Source organism: Gossypium hirsutum, chromosome A06, assembly GCF_007990345.1.
Source record: "Gossypium hirsutum isolate 1008001.06 chromosome A06, Gossypium_hirsutum_v2.1, whole genome shotgun sequence".
Taxonomy (NCBI): domain Eukaryota; kingdom Viridiplantae; phylum Streptophyta; class Magnoliopsida; order Malvales; family Malvaceae; genus Gossypium; species Gossypium hirsutum.
In genome coordinates this window covers 36911557-36920559 of record NC_053429.1, presented here as the reverse complement: position 1 = coordinate 36920559, position 9003 = coordinate 36911557, and positions in this window count along the sequence as shown.

The window sequence follows — 9003 nt, the reverse complement described above, 5'->3', positions numbered from 1 at the left end:
CAATTTACTTAATCATGGAGTCAATCCACAAGAAGTACCATAATTGAAAACCCCTTATTGTATACTCTTTAAGAAAGCAATTCATCCAACTTCTTTGTTCAATGACCTCGTTATGTGTGTGTTACTCTTGTTGTATATCTCATTGTCACCATTGTGTCTTCTTAGCGATTAATATGACCATTGTCAACAAATGGTTGTGATAAATTGCTTGTTCGATAACAAGAAACTCGTGGCCACGTTCCATATTTATCAATGCACACAATGCCAATTAAAGTATATTGTTAACTCTTTCATTGAGCTATGAATTCCATTGTTGCTAGTAAAGCCATGTCATACACAAGTCATGTACCTAACATATCGGCTATGGGCTCAATCATATTTAGAACATAAGCCTCTACTTATATCAAAGAACATGAGTTACATGTACCTAACATATCGGCTATGGGCTCAATCATATTTATAACATAAGCCTCTACTTATATCAAAGCACATGAGTTACATACACATGGTCAGTGACTAACTCATGATGTAGGTAGATCACACCATGAATGTCACAAGTGAATTAATTTACAAATGAATTTAGAATTAATTCATCTTGGGTCTAGTCTAATGTATCATTCTTTCAATGAATACATGTATTTCTCTACTCATATAGTTAATTGCTCTGATAGCCAAGACTAGCCATCTCCCAAATTGGAATTGTAGACGACATAATAATCCTTCTAAGTATTTGAATCAAATACTCACTTTGATTCTTTTACAACATTATGAACTCTTTTGGACTATCTACTGAAGAAAGTTGTCTTTCTTGCAATGTAAATGTTCTTACAGTGCCACTAATCATTAGTTTGAACTTAGATAATCAATAAGCTAATATTTGCTTGTCACAATTTCGCTATGCATGCAAAACATGAAAGACAAAAATACAAAATACATAATAGTTAAGTGTGAAATTAACTTTATTTATTTATTTATCGTTCAAATACATAGCAAACAATTACATGTTTAGTACAATATGGGCACATTTCTAACATTTTCGTGGTATCTATGGAGAGAATTTTGTACCCTTTTTGAGAGAACTCTGTAACACCCCATATCCTATATGATCATTGGATCCAGACTATAGGGTGATACACTCTAGATTCGAAATTAACTAACCAATTCTAAATACAAGCCACAATTCATAAGAACATAAAACAAGTATTATTAACACACTTATCTAATTGACCTCGTCACCTACATGAATTTATTTCAATTAACTAGCTTTAATCTGAGTTACAAAATATTTACAAAGTAGCTTTAACAAGTTGAATATTTGTTTAGTTTTGAAAATAATAATTTAATCACAACTAATTACAAATTTGACTATGACCCGAGGCTCTGCCTCTAGGTTGCCCCACTGTACGCAAATTACTACAAGAAGCAAATCTGCCTGAGCACAACAAATTCTGGCCTGGTGTAACACCCCGTGCCCGAGACCGTTGCCGGAGTCGAACAAGAGGTGCTGACCGACTTAGTTCATTTACTTGCACAGTTCATTTTAAAAATTTCCAGACAGCTGGCTAACTGTGTCACTGTCACCTTAAAAATCATATCTTGAGTTCCACAACTCGAAAATCAGTTTCGTGATTTTTCCCTGAAACTAGACTCATATATTCATCTACAATTTTTTTTTCTATAATTTTTGGTGGGCCAATTAGTACAGTTTATTAGTTAAAGTCTCCCATGTTACAGGGATCGACTACACTGACCTTTGCGCATAACGACTTGGATATCTCCCTGTACAGGGATTCAATTCTGATGCCGTTTGTTTCTTTAGAAACTAGACTCAAAGAGGAATCTATACATATATGGAATGACTCCTAATTATCTATGGTTAATTTATAATGAATTTCCAAAGTCGGAACAGGGAATCCAGAAACTGTTCTGGCCCTGTTTCACGAAAACCTAAATATCTCTTAACATACAACTCATATGACCGTTTCGTTTCTTCCATATGAAAGTAGATTCATCAAGGTTAATTTAAATAATTTATTCACTATTTAATTCCATTCCTACTATTTTTAGTGATTTTTCACATCCACATCGCTGCTGCTGTCAGCATCTGCCTTTAAGGTAGACTTTACCTATTTCATAGTTTCCATGATTCAATTAGCCCTTTTTTTTGCATACATAGCACAAAGTATAATCATGATTAACCATTCCAATGGCTAATCGTTTCCAAACATTTCCATACCTCTTAGTGATCAACATACAAAACAATTATAGTACTATGCTAAAAACATATATAAGCCATTTTCGCATGGCTATCCAAATTTACACAAAATCCATGGGTACATGACCAACAACAAGAAGGGTAGTCCTATACATGCCATTTCAAAGTTCAACCAAAATTGTACCAAAAGGGGGCTTTGATAGTGTGGGAGACTTCGACTTCCAAAAATCCCTAGTCCGATAGCTGATGAGCCAAAATCTATAAAACAGAGAAACAAAGAAACGGAGTAAGCAATTTATGCTTAGTAAGTTTTGAGCAAGGGATTCTAGCACAACAAAAGTATAGCATTCATATAGCTAAACGGATAATTTCATATGCACAAATTCTCAATATCATACTTACTTCACATTACCAACCCTTATGTTCATACACAAAAGATCAACTTAGCCAAAGGCCGGTAGCTCATTTATCGACTGAGCGAATACAGATTTGTAAGGGATCAACTAATTCAAAGCACACACGAAACATACCTCATCGCTGGGATTTTACGAGCGTATTAATTTAAATTTTTACAGCAAGATCGCTCGTTCCCAAATCAAGCATCTTCGGGGTTTAGCCGGATATAACCACTCGCACAAGGCCTTCGGGTCTTAACCCGGATATGGTCACTAGCATAAATGCCTTCAGGACTTAGCCCGGATATAGTCGCTAGCACAAATGCTTTCGGATCTTAGTCCGGATGTAGTCGCTTAGCACAAAAGCCTTCGGGACTTAGCCCGGATATAGTCGCTTAGCACAAAAGCCTTCGGGACTTAGCCCGGATATCATTCGAGTAACCATGCACATATATCAATAAATCATGACACATTCATATTTCATTTTCATTACCAAAGCTCAAACACAAGACACTTATCACATTTACAATTTCGGCTCAATAGCCACATACAAGAGCATGATTTTGATTTACTTAAGACATAATCTAGTCGAATCATAATTTAAGTCCCATTACTCGAAAACTTACCTCGGATGTTGTCGAACGATTCCGATGGCTATTCGACCACTTTTTCCTTCCCTTTATCGGATTTAGTTCCCCTTTGCTCTTGAGCTTAATTTAACAAATAAATTGATTTAATCATTTGAGCATCGAAAAGAGGAACTCAAGGCACTTGGCCCACATATATCCATTAGACATTAAAGTCATATATGTACGGAATCATGAATCAAACTCAACACATTAGTTAATACTCTCCTTAGCCGAATTTTCTAAGTCAAGATAAAGCCTTCAATATGCTTACCTATGGCCGAACAACACATCAACCTATGTACTCATTCATGTGGCCGATTATGCATGTCTATGTTGAGGCCAATTATATACTCAATACCACACACAAATGGCATACCTTTTACGAACTAATGCATTACATATTATAACTCAATACGCATCCATCATGTACTCCATAACCGACACACCATCATATGTAAATATATACCTTGAGATATTGTATATGTCATACCAATACGTCATGTGCAAACATATATATATATGTGCAAGAGCCGAATCTCAAAGTTGATTATAACTAAACATGAACATAAATCCAAAACACAAATCTTACCTACCATGCAATAAGCATAAATCATACTTATGGATATACCATGGCCGAATACATCACAACACCATACCATTTCAATTTTGGTCATGGTTAAACAAAGAACTTAATGTCTCACTCAAAAATGCTAAAAAGAAAATCCAAGAGTCATCAATCCACCATCACATGTATCATTAACAAGCTTCATATTTAGCATGCAATGGCATTAACACAAAATCCACCTAGGCCGAATATCATCCCCATGACATAGCAAAGATTTGAACCATGGGCTAATTAGAACTCAAGCTAGCAACTAAAAACATGCATGAATCTCATGGCACAACCTCAAACATACCTTAATCTAGATACAAGTATGGCCAAACCTCCTCCTAATCCTCTTCCAAACCAAACATGAAGCAAGAACTCCTTCCTTCTTCCTTAGAATTTTCGGCCAAAAGAAATGAAAAAGGATGAACAAATTTTTTTTTTCTTTTCTCCAACTCACGGCAATGAGGGGGGGGGGAACACTCACACACATTCCTTTTTTTGTTTTCTTCCTTCCATTTCTTATTAGTTTATTGCCCATGCTTCTTATTTTATTTTTCCATTAACACAACATGTTTCATGACATGTTTTGCCCATCATCCATTGTCATGGCCGGCCACTAGTACTTAAATGGGGGGAAATTGACATGCAAGTCCACCCCTTTGATTACATGCACTATTAGGCCACTTGCATTTGCCTAGCACATTTCTAAATTTTCTCACATAAGTCCTATCAACTAAATTCACATGCAATTAACTAAATCGAAGCTTAAAACTTTCACACATTTATATTCACATATTTTAGGCAATAATTATCACATTCAAATAATTTGGTGACTCAGTCTAGCGGTCCCGAGACCACTTTTCGACTAGGGTCACTTTAGGGCTGTCACACCTGGTCCCTCCTTGAACTCTCAAATTTTCCTTTTTACCTACAATATATAATAACACATATGTAATTTCTAGTGAACTTAGTGAGTTTTCATACCATATCAGCACTACGCTAGCACGCTTGTATTCGTTGCTCAAAATTCACGTTCAACTTGTTTGTATTAGGACAGTTTGCCAATCTTATTGGCGTAGTATTCAAATCACACGAACTGGCTCACTTGTACTTGGCACATTATCTATAACAACACCATCGTTTGTTTACTTGCACATCCTGGAGAACAATTCACCTTACTCGATTGCATTTGATTTACTACTGACGAGATTAAAACATAAGATTTCATGTTCGTCTATACAAAGCCTTGCACACATAAAGCTTCCATGATGAGATTTCATAGATGTAATATCAAAATTCAGATTTATAAATGTTTGACCACTTGACGGATTATCCTTGGGAATTCTATCTTCACTAGTTGCCATTGCGAACTCCTATGCATCTAATTCATTGAGAGAAAATCCTTACGGATTCTTAATTGTGGACTTATTAAAGAAAACCCATAGATAATTCCCATAACACATCTTGTACCAAAACAGATCTTGGTGAATAGTTCTTGTTGCAGACTACTATTAATTGCTTGTGCTAACGGACTCAGATTTGTAGTATGATCCTTATGGATTCATGTTTCAAACCCAAATATTTGGATTCATACTTTACGAAACATATCGGTGAATTCATAAGGAAGAACCCTATTACAAATTAATAAAAAAAGATCTACTTATCTCAATCTAGTAGACAAATGTAGCGGACTGTCATATCCTACCTCGGTCTCGTAATAACAAATAACACATTCATAATGGTCTGCTCCTAGAAACAGATAACATGTATGCAGATTCTTAAGAGCGAATCCCCTATTTGCGGAATCATACATATGATATAGCTTTGACAGACTATCATATCTTTCATATATAGACTCGTATAAAAAGATAGCTTAGAAGTTGCACATAGTAATAGATTATCAGTAAACGAACTCATTCTTGATGGACTTATCAAGCAAATTCTATATTTGCAGAAATAGAGATGCAGGCATAAACACAAATTCAAATACACGAATTATCTCACAGACTTTCATTGGATCTTGCAATGGCCATGGACTTGCATTCATTCATGTGGCTTAAACCTTCGACTCCGTAGAGTCCTTTACCACCCTTAAAGGGCTTTCATACATCCCATAAAGGGCTCTTATATACTATATGTAAAAGGCTTTCATAATTTGCTTATACATAGCTTTCATATATTGGTGCATACCCTTCTTCGTACAAAGCCCATCCGAACCTCTGCAAAGCCAAATACTATATATATATCCATTCTCTGTACAATCCGTCAAAACCTTCGTAAAGTTGAATACCATATATATCCATTTCTGTTTAATCCATTCGAACCTTTGCAAAGCCAATTAACACGTGGCACGAAGTGCACATCGTGACATATCATACACGATTCATATACTTAAATTTCATTTTGCCAGTACATCCCTCCTTACTTTGTATACCATTCATATGCTTAAATTTCAATACACATGCACTAAACTATTAACACTATTCATACACGACTCGTATTACGCCAAACATTTCATTTACACCACATGGTTAAACTTAAAACCAATCGTGCATTTGCATAACACATAACATACATCCCACCATATCGTCAATCAATTGTAGTATAGTGTATCATTTGAATAACACTCAACCAAGCACACCCAACACATGATACTGGAGGTTGACACCAAGTCCATCTACTTAGCTTTTCCTTTACTACACGAGCCTCCTTAGTTAACAAAACATAACAACCATTTCAGAATTCCAACAAAGACAATTCATCATCATAAGAACCATAATTCCTTTGTATGCAGAGGCTATTTAAATGACTATTCGCAACCTTATCCATAATCGAACAAAATCGATGGATAACAAAAATCCTTAACTTTAATCCATTTTCTTAAATCTGTTAATACAAAAAGGTTAAGAAACTTACTAGCTTGATAAATCCTCAGTTACTTATACACCAACTTTAGCTTCTCTCATTTATATAGAATAGCTTCTTAATCTCTCTCTTACAACTGGACCAGAGGATAAGATGAATAAGGAATAGAAAAATGAAAGAACAACATTGGAGAATAATGTCTCTTCCCTATATAATACTCTCACACTTCCTTTACTGATCTCAAATTCAACAGCTAAGTGTACATATACATAATCACCTTTCTACAATCAATCCACAAGTTCCTCTTATTTCCACTAGAACCAGCTCATTTTGTAAGCTTTTCAAATTTAGTATCCAAAATAACCATTCCAAATTAAACTTAACATTTCAAGGTGTGATAGACTCTCTAAGAGTTAGGGCTTTTTGTCAGGGTTCGGGTTTGTACGTTTAATACATTTAGGTTTATTTTCTCCATATTGTTCTCTTGTTTGTTTATTCATTTAATAAAGAGTTGAAGCCTCCTTTCCTGTATTTTTTATCCTCTTCAGAGGATTTTTCCACGTAAAATTTGTTTTCAATCTTATCTACCTTGTATATTTCGTTGTTTATACGAGTCGATCCCCAACAATTGATTTATTTTGCTTCAATCTTGATCAAATAACAATATATTTTGGCTTTTTATTTCAAACCTTGATTTGAATTTATTTTTTTCAAGAAATGTTTTTTTTTCTTTAAGAAACCCTAATTTTAGTTGTTCATCGTCTCTTCTCCATAAACGAACATCCTCCTTCAATATAACTTATGTTTTCATTCAATTTGTTTAATTTATAATTTTTTCATTTCTTCTTTTTAGATATGATTCAAGCCTTATTTTTTACTTCAAGATTGGTTTATTCTCTATAAATAAACACTAGTTCGACTTGATCTTGGAGTCCCAATCATATCCAAACTCTCTTTCTCTATTTTCTTTCAATTTCAAGTACAGTTTACACTAAATTTGTTGTTGAGTTGTTGATTGATTTTTGGCAGCTTTGTTCCTATTCAAGAATAGTTTAAATCCATCTTTCATTCAAGATCCATCCTATATTCATCAATATTCCACTGGATCTTCCTTATTCTTCTTTGAATTTGTTCTTTATTATGTTTTACTTTCTGCCTTTAATGTCCTTTTACTCATTTGGTGTTAATTTCTTTCATAGCAGGGCTTGCATTCTCTTCGATTCGACTTCCTTCGTGTTTAACAACTTGAAAATGGTCTTGGATTGCTGCCCTATGTCATGTTTAAAATGTTAAATTTTCCCAAATGAATTGATTATGTTATCTTTCTATGATATACTACCCAATTGAATTATAATGTTGAGTATGCTTTATACTTTAAGAAATCCTTAAGTAGTACTTAATTAAATAAAAGAAAATGTGTATATTTTTATGAGACTTTCTAAGATTATTGCTTAACGCGCCATTGTTTGCATAGGTAGGTTATCTTGGTTTTGGAAGCTTGGTTCTCCTAGCAGGTCACCATTTATCACCATTACAATTATATGAGAGTATGAAATTATTATATTGTATTCTTAGCTCCCAGTGGCATGTACTACTGTCATAGGTCATAGAATCTCAATTGTAGATAGGCTTTAATCTTGACCATCGATGTAACTCAATATGTACCAATTTTTTTGAGGGAGCTCAACTAGAAGTAGAGGTCTTCCCCTTCATTCTAATCATCCCAGGACATTTAATTGTAATCCTTCAAAGTAATAGAGATACTTTGAGAGCATTTACTCAAACACTTAGCGTGCTTTTGCTTTTTTGTGGCATTTTCTATTCTTTCATTGCTTTTTCATTTTGAGTTGCTTACACTTTATTTCTGGTGACTTGGAGAATTTTTATGAGAATTCTCACTTTTGCGAGAGTTAGGTGAATTTGAAACTAAGAAATCACCTAAGGCTACACATATTGCAAGACAAAAGTTCTAGCTCTATGACAGTTGATATCCAAGCTAAGGTTTCAAAGACGTATTGGTCGAGATGACGAAAGGAGTAAAAGATCAAATTGAGCTTATGGAAACTCGTGGGAGGTCAATGAAAGATAGTCGATCGAGGGAAATCTTGCTGACTTTGGAAAGTCGGGTAACACCCCTTGCACGACCCGATCACGGGGTCTGAGCTACCGGAGGTTACAATTTTTTCTAGTACAACTATTGTCAAATAAAATAAACCATTTAAGCATACAATCATTTCATAAACACATTCACATCATGATATAGATTCTTTTCTGAGTCTCAATCGAGCC